The sequence below is a fragment of the Phyllobates terribilis genome, unplaced genomic scaffold (genome assembly GCF_046119375.1).
Source record: "Phyllobates terribilis strain yellow unplaced genomic scaffold, ASM4611937v1 Scaffold_4__5_contigs__length_816908805, whole genome shotgun sequence".
Lineage (NCBI taxonomy): Eukaryota > Metazoa > Chordata > Amphibia > Anura > Dendrobatidae > Phyllobates > Phyllobates terribilis.
This window is the reverse complement of record NW_027362764.1, coordinates 149,303,979-149,325,202: the sequence shown is the minus strand read 5'-3', so window position 1 is coordinate 149,325,202 and position 21,224 is coordinate 149,303,979. Positions and strand designations below refer to the sequence as shown.

At 45.3% G+C, this 21,224-nt stretch overlaps 1 protein-coding gene across 1 annotated transcript in view; it reads left to right on the top strand.

Annotated features, from left to right (window-relative positions):
* ITGB8 (integrin subunit beta 8) overlaps positions 1–21,224 on the top strand; it is a 147,469-nt gene that overhangs the window by 40,387 nt on the left and 85,858 nt on the right. The gene's annotated exons all lie outside the window — the stretch shown is intronic.

Sequence of the window (21,224 nt, the reverse complement as noted above, 5' to 3'; positions counted from 1 at the left end):
ATTCCAGACTCTTGCCCGCTCACCTGGGAGCGCTTCTCCGCTACCTGCCTGCTTGCCTGCCCGGAGGCTCCGCTGTCACGTGCTGTGACCACCAGCTATTCCAGACTCTTGCCCGCTCACCTGGGAGCGCTTCTCCGCTACCTGCCTGCTTGCCTGCCCGGGGGTTCCGCTGTCACGTGCTGGGACCACCAGCTATTCCAGAGACTCTTGCCCGCTCACCTGGGAGCGCTTCTCCGCTACCTGCCTGCTTGCCTACCTGGAGGCTCCGCCGTCACGTGCTGTGACCACCTGCTATTCCAGAGACTCTCGCTTGCTCACCTGGGAGCACACATCCTCCATCTGCCTTGCTAGCCTACCTGGAGGTTCAGCCATCACAGGTCGTACCTACCCTTTACCTAGAGACTGCCCCGGTCACTTGCCGTGACCTCCAGCCCGTTCTTCCAGAGACTGCCCCGGTCACTTGCCGTGACCTCCAGCCCGTTCTTCCAGAGACTGCCCTGATCACTTGCCGTGACCTCCTGCCCGTACACCCAGAGACTGTCCCGGTCACCTGCTGTGACTGCCTGCCTGGTCGCCACCCGCTCCCTTACAAGGACCGCTCCCTTGTATAGTAGCCCAGAGGTTCCGCCTCCCAGACCCGTTACAGTTTGCTCGGGCCATGGAACCCGGTGGCACCCAAGCTCCCTCGCTCTCGGACCTGTGTCATGAACTGTCCCGTCAAAGGTCCCAACAGGAGTCCATCCTGGGTCACCTGCGGAATGTCAATACTCGCCTGGACACTCTGACTGTTCCACCAACAACCTCCGCCAGTGCCATGTCTCGCAATCCGGCAGCTCCGCTGTCCACTAACACCATGATATCCTACCCCGGACCTCGGCTTTCTGCACCTCCTCGCTTCGGAGGCGACTCAGCCCAGGCTCGGGGCTTCATAAATCAGTGCACCCTGCACTTTGAACTATTGTCCCACCAGTTTAACTCCGACCGAGCCAAAATTGCATTCATCATGTCCCATCTCACCGGGGAGGCCCTGGCCTGGCTAAATCCTCTATGGGAGAGAGGAGACCCCCTGGTGTCCAACTTGCCTGCTTTTCTCACGGCTTTCCGGAAAGTCTTCGACGAACCCGGACGGAAGACCTCATCCGCATCATCGTTGCTACGCCTCCGTCAGGAAAGTCTCACCGTGGGCCAATATGCCATACGGTTCCGTACCCTTGCCTCGGAGCTGGCCTGGGATAACGACGCTCTGGTTTCCGTCTTCTGGGAGGGTCTGTCCGGCCGTATTAAAGATGAACTTGCCGGTCGGGACATTCCTACCACTCTCGATGACTTAATAACTCTTGCCACCCGGATTGACCTACGGTTCCAGGAGCGTGCCAGAGAGGTCACCCGTGAGAGGAGGTTACCACGTCTAGCTCCTACTTTTCAGAAACCCGTCACTCCTTCTGTCTCTAACCAGGTACACCCTCCTGAGCCTATGCAGGTCGACCAGACCAAGATGGTCAAGACCCGTCAGGACTTACGCCGTGCCGAGGGGACCTGCTTCTACTGTGGCAGTAAGGAGCACCGGATCCGTGCCTGCCCGGAGAGGTCGGGAAACGCCTGTGTCTAGGTTCGCTCAGAGAGGTCCACCTAGACAAGAATAAATCCTCTCCATCCCTGCTGTTGTCAGTTTCAATCGTCTACGGGGAGAACCGTTATTTCGAACTAGCCCAACTGGACTCTGGAGCAGCCGGGAATCTTATTTCACAGTCCCTGGTAGAGAAATACCGCATCCCCACCAAACCTCTGGCTGTACCCTTGTCTGTTGCTGCCGTGGATGGGGGGCTCTTACCACGCCCCATCCAACTCATCACCGAATCCATTACTCTGCAGGTGGGAATGCTGCATTCTGAAAGTATCTCCTTCCATGTTCTGCCTGGACTCTCTCACGCCCTCTTGCTAGGCTTACCTTGGCTCCAGAAACATGCACCCGTTCTTGACTGGCAGACCGGAGAAGTCCTTCGCTGGGGACAGGGCTGCCATAAGACCTGTCTGGTTCCCGTTCATCCCGTCCGTCCTTCTCCTACCCCAGCTAATCTACCTGGACTTCCGATTCCTTATTGGTCTTATGCTGATGTCTTTAATAAAAAGGAGGCAGAGACACTACCCCCTCATAGACCATACGACTGCCCTATCGACCTGTTACCTGGTACTTCTCCTCCCCGTGGGCGTATTTATCCATTATCCGCTGCTGAGACCCGGTCGATGTCCGAATATATTGAGGAGAATCTGGCCAGGGGATTCATCCGGAAATCTACCTCCCCGGCGGGAGCAGGCTTCTTTTTCGTCAAAAAGAAGGACGGCTCTCTCCGTCCCTGTATAGACTATAGAGGCCTTAACCAGATCACGGTGAAGAATAAGTACCCCCTTCCGCTCATTCCGGAGTTATTTGATCGTCTGAGGGGGGCTAGAATCTTCACCAAACTGGACCTCCGTGGGGCGTACAACCTGGTTCGTATCCGTCAGGGGGATGAATGGAAGACGGCATTCAACACCCGGGACGGCCACTATGAATATCTGGTAATGCCCTTTGGCCTCTGTAACGCTCCTGCCGTCTTTCAAGAGTTGGTCAATGACATCTTCCGGGACCTTCTCTACTCCTGCGTAGTGGTGTACCTGGACGACATCTTGGTCTTCTCTCCGGATCTCCAGACTCACCGGAGGGATGTTCGTCAGGTCCTGCTCAGGCTCAGGCAGAACCATCTCTACGCTAAATATGAGAAGTGCCTCTTTGAGCAGACCTCGCTTCCGTTTCTGGGCTACATTATCTCTCAGACCGGCCTACAAATGGATCCTGAGAAACTGTCTGCCATCGAGAAATGGCCCCGACCAGAGGGGTTGAAGGCTATTCAACGGTTCCTGGGCTTCGCCAACTCCGGTTTCTGCTGAGGACGAGTTTGAGGTAGAGAACATTCTTGCCACCAAAAGGGTAAGAGGAAAGACCTTTTTTCTGGTAGATTGGAAGGGGTTTGGTCCTGAGGAGAGAACGTGGGAGCCCCGGGAGAACATCCATGCCCCTCTCATCCTAGCTAAATTTCTATCTGGCCTAAAAAAGGGGGGGCCTAAAGGGGGGGGGTACTGTAGTGCCGGCGTCCCTGCCCTCTGCTAGGCAGGGACGCTGTTCCCCTCACCGCTCTGCTCCATGCCCGGTGTCCCTCTCCCGCTCTGCTGGCAGCGCGCGCTCCTTCCCGGCCACTGTGCTTAGGGCGCGCGCGCGCGCCCTCCCTCTTAAAGGGGCCGCGCGCGCCGTCCTAAGGAGTCCCCGGCCAATGGCCGGAGGACTTTACCATATATAAGGCACCTCCTCCAAAATGGAGGTGCCCGAGCAATGTTGTTGCACCGTTCTACTCTGCTTCAGCCCTCAGGTCCCGTTGCCAGTTACCTGCCAGTTACCTGCCAGATTCCTGCCAGCTTGCTGTCCTAATCCTGCCTGATTTCCTGTTCCCTGCCTGCCTGCCTGAGGTCCGACGGTCTGCCTTACAACTCCGGTCAGTCTGTCTAAGGACCAACTTGCCCGCTCACCTGGGAGCGCACATCAGCTACCTGCCTGCTTGCCTGAGGTCCGACGGTCTGCCTTACAACTCCGGTCAGTCTGTCTATGGACCAGCTTGCCCGCTCACCTGGGAGCGCTTCTCCGCTACCTGCCTGCTTGCCTGCCCGGAGGCTCCGCTGTCACGTGCTGTGACCACCAGCTATTCCAGACTCTTGCCCGCTCACCTGGGAGCGCTTCTCCGCTACCTGCCTGCTTGCCTGCCCGGAGGCTCCGCTGTCACGTGCTGTGACCACCAGCTATTCCAGACTCTTGCCCGCTCACCTGGGAGCGCTTCTCCGCTACCTGCCTGCTTGCCTGCCCGGGGGTTCCGCTGTCACGTGCTGGGACCACCAGCTATTCCAGAGACTCTTGCCCGCTCACCTGGGAGCGCTTCTCCGCTACCTGCCTGCTTGCCTACCTGGAGGCTCCGCCGTCACGTGCTGTGACCACCTGCTATTCCAGAGACTCTCGCTTGCTCACCTGGGAGCACACATCCTCCATCTGCCTTGCTAGCCTACCTGGAGGTTCAGCCATCACAGGTCGTACCTACCCTTTACCTAGAGACTGCCCCGGTCACTTGCCGTGACCTCCAGCCCGTTCTTCCAGAGACTGCCCCGGTCACTTGCCGTGACCTCCAGCCCGTTCTTCCAGAGACTGCCCTGATCACTTGCCGTGACCTCCTGCCCGTACACCCAGAGACTGTCCCGGTCACCTGCTGTGACTGCCTGCCTGGTCGCCACCCGCTCCCTTACAAGGACCGCTCCCTTGTATAGTAGCCCAGAGGTTCCGCCTCCCAGACCCGTTACACACTCAATAACAGCTACACCAATAGTCAAGAGTAATGGTGCTTTAAGAAAAAAAATGAGGCAGTAGTTTGTATTAATCTAAGATATAGAGTCATAGAATGTTAGAGTTGGAAGGGACCTCCAGGGTCATCGTGTCCACCCCCCTGTTCAATGCAGAAGTCACTAAATCATCTCAGACAGATGCCTGTCCAGCTCCCCAGTCCTCACTAATACAATTCGCTGATTGGTCGCGGCCGGACGCTGCCCGGGACCAATCAGCGATCTTGGCGCCACATTTAAACACTGCTGTGCTGATTGGTCGCGGACGCTGCCCACGACCAATCAGCGATCTTGGCGCCACATTTAAACACCACTGTGCTGATTGGTCGCGGTCGGGGGCCGCGAACAACCTGCAGTATTGGCGCCACATTTAAACACCGCTCTGCTCATTGGTCACGCCCAATCAGCATTATTGGCGCCAAATTGAAACACCGCTCTGCTAATTGGTCGCGACCGCCAGCCGTGACCAATCAGCGATATTGGCGCCAAATTTAAACACCACTCTGCTGATTGGTCGCGACCGCCGGCCGCGACCAATCAACATTATTGGTACCAAATTTAAACCCTGCTCTGCTGATTGGTCGTGACCGCCGGCCGCAACCAATCAGGACCAATCAGCTATATTGGCGCCAAATTTAAACACCCCTCTGCTAATTGGTCGCGTTCGCAGGCCGCGACCAATCAGCATTATTCGGGCCAAATTTAAACCCCGCTCTGCTGATTAGTCGCGACCGCCGGCCGTGACCAATCAACGATATTGGCGCAAAATTTAAACACCGCTTTGCTGATTGGTCGCGGTCGCGACTAATCAGCGATTTTGGCGCCAAATTTAAACACACTCTCCAGTCCTCACTAACACGGTACGCTGATTGGTCGCGGCCGCCGCCCGCGAGCAATCACCGGTGTTGCCGCCCAATTTAAACACCGCTTTGCTGATTGGTCGCGGCTGGCAACTGCGACCAATCGGCGCTTTTGGCGCCAAATATAAACACCGCTCTGCTAATTGCGCCCGGTCGGCCGCATGCATATTCTAGAATACCCGATGCGTTAGAATCGGGCCACCATCTAGTATCTAATATGTATCTTCTCCCTTTCAGTCTCATTGCATTGCTTCTCTTGTTTCCATGTGCAAATGAGAATAAAGCTGATCCCTCTACACTTTGACAGCCCTTCAGATATTTGTAGACATCAATTAAGTCTCCTCTGTCTTCTCTTTTGCAAGCTTTAAACACATCTTTCGTAGTAACAAATCCTTCTAGTTCCTTCTCTCATCCTGCAGTGTTGATCCAGATGCCGAAAAAAGCAACCAAATATGGCATAATCCAAAAATGGATATCAGAATTTACTGCGGTGAAATGTTAAAAATGGGCCAAAGCATATCAAATGTTTAGTATTATCATCCGTATTCAAATGAGGCGTTAGGTACTATAGGCGTGAACGAGCACTTAAAGGGTTTGTCCAGTCTTTTGATAAAAGTTTCAGTCATTCTATGTGCGTGTCCTGTCAGGATTCTCCAGTGTTGCCAGTGAGAACGGGCAGTCACATGACCGTGAGTAATAGTATGTGATTTGCATTACGTGTGGTCACATACCAACTAGACATTTTCAGACTTGCTCAATACAAGTAAATTGATTAAGGCCAGACACGTCTAGTCGCAGTGTGTGGCCAGAAGTATGCAAATCGCATACTTGCAGTCACATGACCGCCCACCCTTGCTATCAACACTGTAGAATCCTGACCGTGTGCGGTGTGAACACTATTAGGATCAAAAGACTGGACAGCCCCTTTAACAAGCCTCTGTCTTCCTAAGCTGTTTTCCCACCGAGCACCAACCTCTTTAACTTGATTGACAGAAGGTTAACAAGTGAAGAAACAAGCTCTGAAGGCAGAGAATTGTTGAAGGTGATGTCTGGGTAAAATTAAAGTTTTACCAGTCGTTTGATATGTTAAAAAATAACCAACAAAGCTATACTCGCCTATCGGGACCCAGAGCCGGACGTTCCATGGTTTGCATTTAGATCGGAAGTAGTCATCATTCAAAGTGGCAACAGGACCACTGGGTCCTATGATTGGCTATTGTGGTCAGGTGACTTCAGAAATGGTGCTCTGCTGCAGACCATTTTGCCCTGACAACTCCTTTAGGTGCTCTGTTGCCCAGAGCACTTAACGCCTCATTTGCATATGCATTAAAATTCTTATAATTCGGGAATACAATAACAGATAGAAGTTGTAAAGGTGTCGAGGGATTTACATTTCAAAGAGCTGCACGCCCATGTGATTATTACTGGTTCCTTTCAAGGTGCCTAAATTGTTAATGTTGATATGCAGTTAACTGTTCATTTTATCTATAATTTATATAGTATTAAAGAAGAGCTGTCTTTTTTGCCTTAAATATGTATTTTTTTCTTTGTTACCTGGTGATAAATGCTGCTGTTATCCTGAACCTCTTTTTCCTGAGTTACGTCCCCTCTTCCCCCTCTGGTCTTGTTATCCAAGTGAGTTTGGGCCTCAACTCTTTTTTATGGGAGTCTTCTTGCACACCACGCCCAGTTGGCTAACAAGACTAGATTTATATAGTGGGAAGAGGTGATCAAATCTCAGGAACAGAGAGGCGTGGGAACAAAAAATAAACAATGTTGGATTTGGAAGAACAGCGACATTAACACCTGGTTAATAAAAACATATTTATGGAAAGTGACAGATCCTCTTTAAAAAAAAATGTAATTCTGACTTCACCCACAACTTTTCAATATTAGTTGTTCAAAGTATGGCTAGAGTGACACCAGCGTCTTTTCTCCCATCCGAGATTATGCTAATCACACTCTGATCAGAGGGTCAGCATACTGTGATACAATTTTCTCGGATGAGAAGATGGCAAAAAAAAATTCTCCATTTTATCAGTCCGTGAAAATCAGACTGCATTCAGATGTCATCCGAGTGCGGTCCGATGTTTTCCATTGACTCATTGACATGCATGGCCGAGTGTGATCCGATAATCGGATCCAACTTGGACATGCTGCAATTTTTTCCTTATACCAAATCAGACATGCACGGCCTCATAGGATAACATTGGTCCAAGTGCAATTCAGTGTTTCGCACTTGGACCGAAAATACTGTCAAGTGCACAAGCCCTAAGACAAGATTATTTTAGTATTCTCTGAATTGACAATTTATATATTTGCTCTATTTATTAGGACACAACTTATCAGTCCTTTGATAAAACAAGTAATCTCAGTTTTGATGGATTAGTTGGGGCAGTTTTCACAGTCTCATCTCCTCCTGAACTACATTCACTTCAGCATTGTCTGATACATAAATCTGCTCACAACACTGCACTTTATTAAACAATGGAACCTACACAGTGTCTTTAGGGCATTAAATTAATTGTTACTTAGTATCCTAGAGGATGAAAGCCTTGTCTCTACAGTCAAGATGAGCTATTTGTTTGTTAGGTAGCATGATGGAGGACTTTACTGCAAAATATCACCAACTGCAAAACTATCGTTAAGGTCACGGCGCCACTATCAGTATTTCATCAGTATTTGGTATTTTTTCTCAGGAGTGGGAGTCAAAACCAGGAGTGGGTGATAAATGCAGAATTGGTGACTTGTTTCTATTATACCTTGTCTCTGATTATTCGTCACCTGGTTTTGGCTCCCACTCCTGAAACAAAATACTGACCAAATACTGACCAAATACTGATAGTGGGGCCATGGCCTTACAATAATAGTAGTAGCAACTTTTGTCTCCACTAGGCAGCGCTGTTTTATTGAAGTATAGTGCTATGAATATACTTAAAGTGCAGTGGTTCTTGTTCTGTGTCTGCCATCGCGGGCTGGACACTGTTTGCCCTTATAGGGGTATTCCCATCTCCAAGATCCTTTCCCAATATGTAGTAGGTGTAATAATAATAATATTAGCAAATATCTCCAATTAGAAATGTAGTATAGTATTTTTGATTTGCTATGTCTCTTTCCTCATGTGCAGGCATTGCAGGACCTTAGGTATCCATGGTTACAACCACAAGCAACTAGCTAACTGTCACTTTATCAGTGGACGTAACCATGGATACCTAAGGTCCTGCGATGCCTGCACATGAGGAAAGAAACATATCGAATAAAAAAATACTATACTACATTTCTAATTGGAGATATTTGCTATTATTAGTATTATTATTATTACACCTACTACATATTGAGAGATTGGAATACCCCTTTAAGCTTTGTAACCAACTGTGATCCACTGTAATTCAATGAAAATCAGCTCGACGTGTAATTAACAGGTTAGAAAAGAACTTTTAGAATCACATCAATAGCAGACCAATAATTTAGCAGTTTACTAAAATCAATCATAGCTTTTCTAAAAAGTCATGTGTGGGTAATTCTTTTAATTGGTAGGCAATGAGTTGTATATGTTGTTTTTTATATAAATGTTACATATGTCAAAAGCGCAGTATAACAATATGGTTATAACACAAAAATGGATCCAATTGTGCCATTTTTCTATTCATGATGTTCAAATTGCTTTATCTATGTCGGAACTTTAATTATCTAGTTTTCTTAAAGAGTATCTAAACTTTTTTTTATTATTATTCTTTGTCAGGGAACAGCCGGGGAATTCTACAGATATCCCCCTGCTGTTGCCAGATGATCACGAACTAACACTCCGCCGCTTCCAATCGTTAAAACAATTCACTGACGATTGATGGACGAGCCCACAGCTGCTTGCACTACTAGGCCAGATATTGGGGAGCTCACAGTGAGCGTATAGTATATGCACATCAGATTCCAATGCATGGAATATATATATATATATATATATATATATATATATATATATATATATATACAGTACAGACCAAAAGTTTGGACACACCTTCTCATTTAAAGATTTTTCTGTATTTTCATGACTTTGAAAATTGTACATTCACACTGAAGGCATCAAAACTATGAATTACCACATGTGGAATTATATACTTAACAAAAAAGTGTGAAACAACTGAAAATATGTCTTATATTCTAGGTTCTTCAAAGTAGCCACCTTTTGCTTTGATGACTGCTTTGCACACTCTTGGCATTCTCTTGATGAGCTTCAAGAGGTAGTCACCGGAAATGGTTTTCACTTCACAGGTGTGCCCTGTCAGGTTTAATAAGTGGGATTTCTTGCCTTATAAATGGGGCTGGGACCATCAGTTGTGTTGTGCAGAAGTCTGGTGGATACACAGCTGATAGTCCTACTGAATAGACTGTTAGAATTTGTATTATGGCAAGAAAAAAGCAGCTAAGTAAAGAAAAACGAGTGGCCATCATTACTTTAAGAAATGAAGGTCAGTCAGTGCGAAAAATTGGGAAAACTTTGAAAGTGTCCCCAAGTGCAGTTGCAAAAACCATCAAGCGCTACAAAGAAACTGTCTCACATGAGCACTGCCCCAGGAAAGGAAGACCAAGAGTCACCTCTGCTTCTGAGGATAAGTTTATCCGAGTCACCAGCCTCAGAAATCGCAGGTTAACAGCAGCTCAGATTAGAGACCAGATCAATGCCACACAGAGTTCTAGCAGCAGACACATCTCTTCAACAACTGTTAAGAGGAGACTTTGTGCAGCAGGCTTTCATGGTAAAATAGCTGCTAGAAAACCACTGCTAAGGACAGGCAACAAGCAGAAGAGACTTGTTTGGGCTAAAGAACACAAGGAATGGACATTAGACCAGTGGAAATCTGTGCTTTGGTCTGATGAGTCCAAATTTGAGATGTTTGGTTCCAACCACCGTGTCTTTGTGCGACGCAGAAAAGGTGAACGGATGGACTCTTCATGCCTGGTTCCCACCATGAAGCATGGAGGAGGAGGTGTGATGGTGTGGGTGTGCTTTGCTGGTGACACTGTTGGGGATTTATTCAAAATTGAAGGCATACTGAGCCAGCATGGCTAGCACAGTATCTTGCAGCGGCATGCTATTCTATCCGGTTTGTGTTTAGTTGGACCATCATTTATTTTTTAACAGGACAATGACCCCAAACACACCTCCAGGCTGTGTAAGGGCTATTTGACCAAGAAGGAGAGTGATGGGGTGCTACGCCAGATGACCTGGCCTCCACAGTCACCAGACCTGAACCCAATCGAGATGGTTTGGGGTGAGCTGGACCGCAGAGTGAAGGCAAAAGGGCCAATAAGTGCTAAGCATCTCTGGGAACTCCTTCAAGATTGTTGGAAGACCATTTCCGGTGACTACCTCTTGAAGCTCATCAAGAGAATGCCAAGAGTGTGCAAAGCAGTCATCAAAGCAAAAGGTGGCTACTTTGAAGAGCCTAGAATATAAGACATATTTTCAGTTGTTTCACACTTTTTTGTTAAGTATATACAGTGCCTACAAGTAGTATTCAACCCCCTGCAGATTTAGCTGGTTTGATAAGATGCAAATAAGTTAGAGCCTTCAAACTGCAAACGAGAGTAGGTTTTATGAACAGAAGCATAAATCTTACAAACCAAAAAGTTATGTTGCTCAGTTGAATTTTATTAAATTTTAAACATAAAAGTGTGGGTCAATTATTATTCAACCCCTATGTTTAATATTTTGTGGAATAACCCTTGTTTGCAATTACAGCTAATAATCGTCTTTTATAAGACCTGATCAGGCCGGCACAGGTCTGTGGAGTTATCTTGGCTCACTCCTCCATGCAGATCTTCTCCAAGTTATCTAGGTTCTTTGGGTGTCTCATGTGGACTTTATTCTTGAGCTCCTTCCACAAGTTTTCAATTGGGTTAAGGTCAGGAGACTGACTAGGCCACTCCAACACCTTGACTTTTTCCCTATTGAACCAGGCCTTGGTTTTCTTGGCTGTGTGCTTTGAGTCGTTGTCTTGTTGGAAGATGAAATTACGACCCATCTTAAGATCCTTGATGGAGGAGCGGAGGTTCTTGGCCAAAATCTCCAGGTAGGCCGTGCTATCCATCTTCCCATGGATGCGGACCAGATGGCCAGGCCCCTTGGCAGAGAAACAGCCCCACAGCATGATGCTGCCACCACCATGCTTGACTGTAGGGATGGTATTCTTGGGGTCGTATGCAGTGCCATCCAGTCTCCAAACGTCACGTGTGTGGTTGGCACCAAAGATCTCGATCTTGGTCTCATCAGACCATAGAACCTTGAACCAGTCTGTCTCAGAGTCCTCCAAGTGATCATGAACAAACTGTAGACGAGCCTTGACATGACGCTTTGAAAGTAAAGGTACCTTACGGGCTCGTCTGGAACGGAGACCATTGCGGTGGAGTACGTTACTTATGGTATTGACTGAAACCAATGTCCCCACTGCCATGAGATCTTCCCGGAGCTCCTTCCTTGTTGTCCTTGGGTTAGCCTTGACTCTTCGGACAAGCCTGGCCTCGGCACGGGAGGACACTTTCAAAGGCTGTCCTGGCCGTGGAAGGCTAACAGTAGTTCCATAAGCCTTCCACTTACGGATGATGCTCCCAACAGTGGAGACCGGTAGGCCAAACTCCTTGGAAAGGGTTTTGTACCCCTTGCCAGCCTTGTGACCCTCTACGATCTTGTCTCTGATGGCCTTGGAATGCTCCTTTGTCTTTCCCATGTTGACCATGTCTGAGTGCTGTTCACAAGTTTGGGGAGGGTCTTAAATAGTCAGAAAAGGCTGGCAAAAGAGATCTTTAATCCACACATGTGAAGCTCATTATTCTTGGTGCCTGAACTACTTCTTAATACTTTAGGGGGACCAAACAGAATTCTTGTGGTTTGAGGGGTTGAATAATAAATGACACTCTGAATTAACTTTTTACGTTTTAAAAAAACAAACAAAAAAAAAACAAAAACAAAATTTGCTGCAGTGCATTTCCCACTTCCAGGCTGATCTACAGTACAAATGTCACAATGCCAAGTTAATTCCGTATGTGTCAACCAGCTAAATCTGCAGGGGGTTGAATACTACTTGTAGGCACTGTAATTCCACATGTGGATGCCTTCAGTGTGAATGTACAATTTTCAAAGTCATGAAAATACAGAAAAATCTTTAAATGAGAAGGTGCGTCCAAACTTTTGGTCTGTACTGTATATACATATATATACAGTTGAAACCAGAAGTTTAAAATTACATACACTATATAAAAAGACATATATGCATGTTTTTCTCAATATCTGAATAGACCTTTCCCGTTTTAGGTCAGTTAGGATTGCCATCATTTTTAATATTAGCCAAATGCCAGAATAATGAGAGAGAGAGAATCTTTTAAGGCATTTTTATTACATACTGCAAAGTCAAAAGTTTACATACACTAAGATTACTATGCCTTTAAACTATTCTGGACTGCCCATATGATGATGTCATGTGTTTTGGAAGCTTCTGATAGGTTTTTTGGGAACAACTGAGTTAATTAGAGACACACCTGTGGATGTATTTTAATGCACACCTGAAACACACTGCTTCTTTGTGTAGCATCATGGGAAAGTCTAAAGAAATCAGCCAAGATATCAGGAAGAGAATTGTGGACTTGCACAAGTCTGGCTCATCCTTGGGTACAATTTGAAGGTACCTGAAGGTGCCTCGTTCATCTGTACAATTATACGCAAGTACAAACAAGATGGGAATGTCCAGCCATCATACAACTCAGGAAGGAGACGAGTTCTATGTCCCAGAGATGAACATGCTTTGGTCCGACATGTGCATATCAACCCAAGGGCAAAGGCTAAAGACCTTGTTAAGATGATGGCGGAAGCTGGTAAGATTGTGTCAATATCCACAGTGAAACGAGTACTGTATCAACATGGGCTGAAAGGCCACTCTGCCAGGAAGAAGCCATTACTCTAAAACAAACATAAAAAATCCAGATTAATGTTTACAAATGCACACAGTAACAAAGACCTTAATTTTTCGAGACAGGTCCTTTGGTCTGATGAAACTAAAAGTTTACTTTTTAGGCATAACGACCATCATTACATTTGGAGGGAAAAGGGAGAAGCTTGGAAGCCTAAGAACACCATCCCAACTGTGAAACACAGGGGTGGCAGCATCATGTTGTGGGGTTGTTTTGCTGCAGGAGGACAGGAGGGACTGGTGCACTTAACAAAATAGATGGCATCATGAGAAAAGATTATGTGGCAATACTGAAGCAACATCTCCAAGACTTCAGCCATGAAGTTAAAGCTTGGGCGGAAATGGGTCTTCCAAATGGACAATGACTCGAAGCATACTGCCAAAATGGTAACCAAGTGGCTTAAGGATAACAGAGTCAATGTTTTGGAGTGGCCATCACAAAGCCCTGATCTCAATCCTATTGAAAAAGTATGGGCAAAGCTGAAAAGGCAGGTGTGAGCAAGACAACCTACAAACCTGGATCAGTTACACCAGTTTTGTCAGGAGGAAGGGACATAAATTCTAACCAACTATTGTGAGAAGCTTGTGGAAGGATATCCCAAACGTTTGACCCAAGTCATTCAGTTTAACCCCTTAAGCCCCGCGGGTGGTTTGCACGTTAATGACCGGGCCAATTTTTACAATTCTGACCACTGTCACTTTATGAGGTAATTACTCTGGAACGCTTCAACGGATCCCCCTGATTCTGAGATTGTTTTTTCGTGACATATTGTACTTCATGATTGTGGAAAAATTTCTTCGATATCACTTGCGTTTATTTGTGAAAAAAACGGAAATTTGGCGAAAATTTTGAAAATTTTGCGATTTTCAAAATTTGAATTTTTAAGCCCTGAAATCAGAGCGATATGTCACACAAAAGAGTTAATAAATAACATTTCCCACATGTCTACTTTACATCAGCACAATTTTAGAACCAAAATTTTTTTTTGTTAGGGAGCTATAAGGGTTAAAAGTTGACCAGCGATTTCTCATTTTTCCAACAAAATTTATAAAACCATTTTTTTAGGGACCACATCACATTTGAAGTCACTTTGAGAGGTCTTTATGACAGAAAATACCCAAAAGTGACACCATTCTAAAAACTGCACCCCTCAAGGTGCTCAAAACCACATTCAAGAACTTTATTAACCCTTCAGGTGCTTCACAGGAATTTTTTGAATGTGGAAGAAAAAAATGAACATTTAACTTTTTTCACAAAAATGTTACTTTAGACCCAATTTTTTTTATTTTCACAGGGGTAACAAGAAAAAATGGACCCCAAAATTTGTTGTGCAATTTCCCCTGGGCACGCAGATACCCAATATTTGGGGAAGAAACACTGTTTGGGCGCACGGCAGGGCTCGGAAGGGAAGGAGCGCTATTTGACTTTTTGATTGTAAAATTTGCTTGAATAATTAGCGGACACCATGTTCTGTTTGGAGAGCCCCTGTGTGCCCAAACTTTGGAGCTCCCCCACAAGTGACCCCATTTTGGAAACTAGACCCCCCAAGGCACCTTTCTAGATGCATAGTGAGCACTTGGAACCCCCAGGTGCTTCACAAATTGATTCATAAAAATGAAAAAGTGAAAAAAAAAAACACTTTTTCATTTTTACGAATCAATTTGTGAAGCACCTAGGGGTTCCAAGTGCTCACTATGCATCTAGATAGGTGCCTTGGGGGGTCTAGTTTCCAAAATGGGGTCACTTGTGCGGGAGCTCCAATGTTTGGGCACACAGGGACTCTCTAAATTCAACATGGTATCCGCTAACAAATTGAATGGAAAATCGGCTCAAATTGTTAGCGGACACCACATTGCGTTTGGAGAGCCCCTCTGTGCCCAAACTTTGGAGCTCCCCCACAAGTGACCCCATTTTGGAAACTAGACCCCCCAAGGCACCTTTCTAGATGCATAGTGAGCACTTGGAACCCCCAGGTGCTTCACAAATTGATTCGTAAAAATGAAAAAGTGAAAAAAAAAACACTTTTTCATTTTTACGAATCAATTTGTGAAGCACCTAGGGGTTCCAAGTGCTCACTATGCATCTAGATAGGTGCCTTGGGGGGTCTAGTTTCCAAAATGGGGTCACTTGTGCGGGAGCTCCAATGTTTGGGCACACAGGGACTCTCTAAATGCAACATGGTATCCGCTAACAAATTGAATGGAAAATCGGCTCAAATTGTTAGCGGACACCACATTGCGTTTGGAGAGCCCCTCTGTCCCCAAACTTTGGAGCTCCCCCACAAGTGACCCCATTTTGGAAACTAGACCCCCCAAGGCACCTTTCTAGATGCATAGTGAGCACTTGGAACCCCCAGGTGCTTCACAAATTGATTCGTAAAAATGAAAAAGTGAAAAAAAAAACACTTTTTCATTTTTACGAATCAATTTGTGAAGCACCTAGGGGTTCCAAGTGCTCACTATGCATCTAGATAGGTGCCTTGGGGGGTCTAGTTTCCAAAATGGGGTCACTTGTGGGGGAGCTCCAATGTTTGGGCACACAGGGACTCTCCAAATGCAACATGATATTCGCTAACAATTTGAGCCGACAATTTGTTAGCGGATATCATGTTGCATTTGGAGAGTCCCTGTGTGCCCAAACATTGGAGCTCCCCCACAAGTGACCCCATTTTGGAAACTAGACCCCCCAAGGCACCTTTCTAGATGCATAGTGAGCACTTGGAACCCCAGGTGCTTCACAAATTGATTCATAAAAATGAAAAAGTGTTTTTTTTTTCACTTTTTCATTTTTACGAATCAATTTGTGAAGCACCTGGGGGTTCCAAGTGCTTACTATGCATCTAGATAGGTGCCTTGGGGGGTCTAGTTTCCAAAATGGGGTCACTTGTGGGGGAGCTCCAAAGTTTGGGCACAGAGGGGCTCTCCAAACGCAATGTGGTGTCCTCTAACAATTTGAGCCGATTTTCCATTCAATTTGTTAGCGGACACCATGTCGCGTTTGGAGAGCCCGTGATGTGCCTAAACAGTGGAGCTCCCCCACAAGTGTCCCCATTTTGGAAACTATACCCCTCAAGGATTTTATTAAGGTGTATAGTGAACATTTTGAACCCAGAGGTACGGCACAGAATTTGCTTACATTAGGTCATCATATTGAATAAGTTGTCATTATTCTTGAGCGCAAGTGCTCGCTACTTGAGTTTGCATCGGGTACTCAGGTATGCACCATGTACAGCGTGTGCTTGAGTGACATGCTCGAGTCCCTGCTCCGCATGTTTCACGGTTATTAGGCACCCAAAAAAAAACATGCGGGGATCGCTCGTGCATGGCAGGCAATCCCCGTAAAGTTTTTTGGCCGCGAAGCATATGGGGCAGAGACTCGAGCATGTCACTCAAATACCCACGATACTCAATGCATACCAGAGCACCAGATGCAAACTCAAGTAGCGAGCACTTGCTCTCAACACTAGTCACCATATCGTCATCTTTTTTTCTTACTTTTGAAAAAAATCCCAACCCCAGCCCTAGCCCTAGCACAACCCTAGCCCTAGCACAACCCTAGCCCTAGCACAACCCTAGCCCCAGCACAACCCTAGCCCCAGCACAACCCTAGCCCCAGCACAACCCTAGCCCCAGCACAACCCTAGCCCCAGCACAACCCTAGCCCCAAACCCAGCCCTAACCCCAGCACAACCCTAGCCCCAAACCCAGCCCTAACCCTAGCCCAATCCTAACCCAAGAGTTTATTTTTGACGCCGTTCCTTGTGCGGTATAAGTGATTAGACGACTTTATTCTTCGGGTCGGTGTGATTACAGCAATGCCAGAATCATATGGGGTTTTTATGACTGACAGCTGTCACACACTAAAAGACGCATTTTTTGTAAAATCTAGTTTTTGCATCGCCATATTTTGAGAGCTATAATTTTTCCAGATTTTGGCAGACAGTCATGTGACGGCTCGTTTTTTGCGGGATAACTTGACGTTGTTATTGGTGCCATTTTCAGGCACGTGACATTTTTTGATCGCTTTCTATTCCGATTTTTGGGAGGCAGAATAAACAAAAACCAACAATTCAGGAATTGTTTTTTTTTTTTTTTTTTATTCTGTTCCGCGTGTGGTAAAATTGATGAGGTAGCTTTATTCTTCGGGTCAGTACGTTTACAGCGGTACCACATTTGTATAATTTTTCTATGTTTTGGCGCTTATACACAATAAAAGCTATTTTATAGAAAAAAATATTTTTTAGCATCGCTTTATTCTGAGAGCTGAAACTTTTTTATTTTTCGGCTGATGGAGCTGTATGGCGGCTTGTTTTTTGTGGGACGAGATGACGTTTTCAGCGGTATCATTTTTATTTATATGCGTCTTTTTGATCGCGTGTTATTCCACTTTTTGTTTGGCAGTATGGTGATAAAGCATTGTTTTTTGCTGCGTTTTTTTTTTTTTTTTTTTACCGTGTTCACTGAAGGGGTTAACTAGTGGGACAGTTTTATAGGTCAGGCTGTTCCGGACGCGGCGATACCAAATATGTGTACTTTTATTGTTTTTTTTTTTATTTTTTTTATAATAATATTTATTGATGGGTACATTATATTTTTATTTTTGGTGTATTATTTTTTTTATTTTTTTATAATATTTTTGCACTTTTTTTTTTCCACTTTCAGACAGTTTGTACACCTTATTACTTTGTCCCACTCTGGGACTTTCACTTTTTTTTTTCTGATCGCCTGCATGGCATAGGAATGGAGCACCATCCCTATGCCATGCAGGCTGTCAGAAGTGCACAGTGTTAAGATTGCTTGGAGATGCACTGCGCATGTCCAAGCAATCTTCCTGCTCTCTGGTGACCCGGATGTTGTCATGACGACATCGGGTCGTCATGGCAACACCCGGGAAGCCGCTGCAGTCTGCGCTGGAAGCCGGAAGAGGAGGTGAGTATCGGCGATCACCTCCCCTTGCCCCCGCAATGCCGCGATCGATTTCGATCGACTTCGATCGCAGCATAGCGGGGGTTAATGTGCTGGGAGCGGTGCAGGACCGCTCCCTGCACATAGTACCGGGTGTCAGCTGTGACAATCAGCTGACACCCGGCGGCGATCGCGCCCGCACAGCCTGTGTGCGCGCGCGATCGCCATGACGTACTAATACGGGTCTGGCTCTTAAGTCCCAGGGCACAGACGCGTATTAGTACGTCAAATGTTATTAAGGGGTTAAGGACAATGGTACCAAATACTAATGAAATGTATGTAAACTTTTTGACTTTGCAGTAAGTAATAAAAAATGCCTTAAAACATTCTCTCTCATTATTCTGTCATTTGGCAAGTATTAAAAATTATGGTAATCCTAATTGACCTAAAATGGGAAAGACTTATTCTGATTTCATGTCAGATATTGAGAAAAACATGCATATGTGTCTTTTTATATACACACGTGGTCAAAATTGTTGGTACCCCTCGTTTAATGAAAGAAAAACCCACAATGGTCACAGAAATAACTTGAATCTGACAAAAGTAATAATAAATTAAAAATCTATTAAAATGAACAAATGAAAGTCAGACATTGCTTTTCAACCCTGCTTCCACAGAATTTTTAAAAAAAATAAACTCATTAAATAGGCCTGGACAGAAATGAAGGTACCCCTGAAAATAATGTGACAAAAGGGGCATGTTAAATGAAGTTGTGCCAACTAATTAGCATCACAGGTGTCTACAATCTTGTAATCAGTCAGTGGGCCTGTATATAGGGCTACAGATACTCACTGTGCTATTTGGTGACATGGTGTGTACCACACTCAACATGGACCAGAGGAAGCAAAGGAAAGAGTTGTCTCAGGAGATTAGAAAGAAAATTATAGACAAGCATGTTAAAGGTAAAGGTTATAAGACCATCTCCAAGCAGCTTGATGTTCCTGTGACTATAGTTGCACATATTATTAAGAAATGTAAGATCCATGGGACTGTAGCCAACCTCCCTGGACGTGGCCACAGAAGGAAAATTTATGACAAATCAATGAGACGGATAATACGAATGGTAACAAAAGAGCCCAGGATAACTTCTAAAGAGATTAAAGGTGAACTTCAAGCTCAAGGAACATCAGTGTCAGATCACACCATCCGTCGTTGTTTGATCCAAAGTTAACTTCATAGTAGACGACCAAGGAGAACACCATTTTTGAAAAAAAATCCTAAAAAAGCCAGACTGGAATTTGCCAAACTACATGTTGACAAGCCACAAAGCCTCTGGGAGAATGTCCTATGGACAGATGAGACGAAAATGGAAGTTTTTGGCAAGGCACATCAGCTCTATATTCACAGACGGAAAAATGAAGCATTATCAAGAAAATAACACTGTCCTTACTGTGAAACATGGAGGAGGCTCTTTTATGTTCTGGAGCTGCTTTGCTGCATCTGGCACAGGGTGTCTTGAATCTGTGCAGGGTACAAAGGAATCTCAAGACTATCAAGGGATTCTAGAGAGAAATGTGCTGCCCAGTGTCAGACAGCTTGGTCTCAGTCGCAGGTCATGGGTCTTGCAACGATAATGACCCAAAACACACAGCTACAAACACCCAAGAATGGCTAAGAGGAAAACATTGGACTATTCTGAAGTGGCCTTCTATGAGACCTGACCTAAATCCTATTGAGCATCTTTGGAAAGAGCTGAAACATGCCGTCTGGAAAAGGCAACCTTCAAACACAAGAAAACTGGAGCAGTTTGCTCATGAGGAGTGGGCCAAAATACCTGTTGAGAGGTGCAGAAGTGTCATTGACAGTTACAGGAATCGTCTGATTATAGTGATTGCCTCAAAAGGTTGTTCAACAAAATATTAAGTTAAGGGTACCATCATTTCTGTCCAGGCCTATTTCATGAGTTTAATTTTTTTTTAAATTCTGTGGAAGCAGGGTTGAAAAGCAATGTCTGACTTTCATTTGTTCATTTTCATAGATTTTTCATTTATTATTACTTTTGTTAGATTCAAGTTATTTCTATGACCATTGTTGGTTTTTCTTTCATTAAAATAGGGGCACCAACAATTTTGACCACGTGTGTAGTGTATGTAAACTTCTGGTTTCAACTGTATTGTCATCCACCTTGCCGATATTCATTTGGAGGTGGTTGGCCGGCCTCACAGTGATATGAGTGAATGCGTTATGTCACTTCGTTACAGCTCCAAAAATATATCTCCCATAAATATCGGATCTATGGAAACCCCAATATTCATAACTGAGGAAGCCCCTTCCTCTGAAGGCGTACTTCTCCACTTCTGAGTATACGAATCCTAGACTTGGTGGCTGGTTGTCAGCAGATACCCTCCTGTAATTACCTGTTCGCGGCAGGAGGTGCTAGTTCAATAGAGGTAGAAATTCCAGCTCTTTTTACACTGCCCCAGTTATAATTAATCCAATATGTTCAGTGTGAGGGTGATATGTCCCCTCTCCGTAGAGGGCTTCATAGATTTTTTACAATTTTATTTGCAACATTCTTTATGGTTCACACATTGCAAATTGATTTTTTGGAATATAACTTCATTACCTTGTTTTGCTTCCTTCTCTCCAAATACCATGCTGCAATGCAATCAATTGCTGCTAGGGAATATTCATACAGTATAGTCAAAATGTGTACTGGGTGGGGAGCAGAGAGGCTCATTCAAGGAAAGTCCAATATATAGACTGTTTGAATGCTGTGTATGATTCTTTTTGAGCAGCAGTTGAAAGGATCTTCTAAAGAAGCATGAATTGGACATTAGAAAAAGAACTGCACCATAGTGTTTGTGTTTTTCTTTTGAGCAGCTGGCATTTAATTTAATGTTCTAGACATGTCCATGTCAAAAGTGCTTATGAAGGACCCAAGATGGACCCGGGACTCTTCCCCAAGAGCATTTGGCGCATGATATGCCGTAGACTAGGCGGAGGCAGAACACCTTGCTACGCACATGTGAAGTGTGCTGACCTCTGCTCTTACCCAAGCACATGCGCACACTGCTCTTCA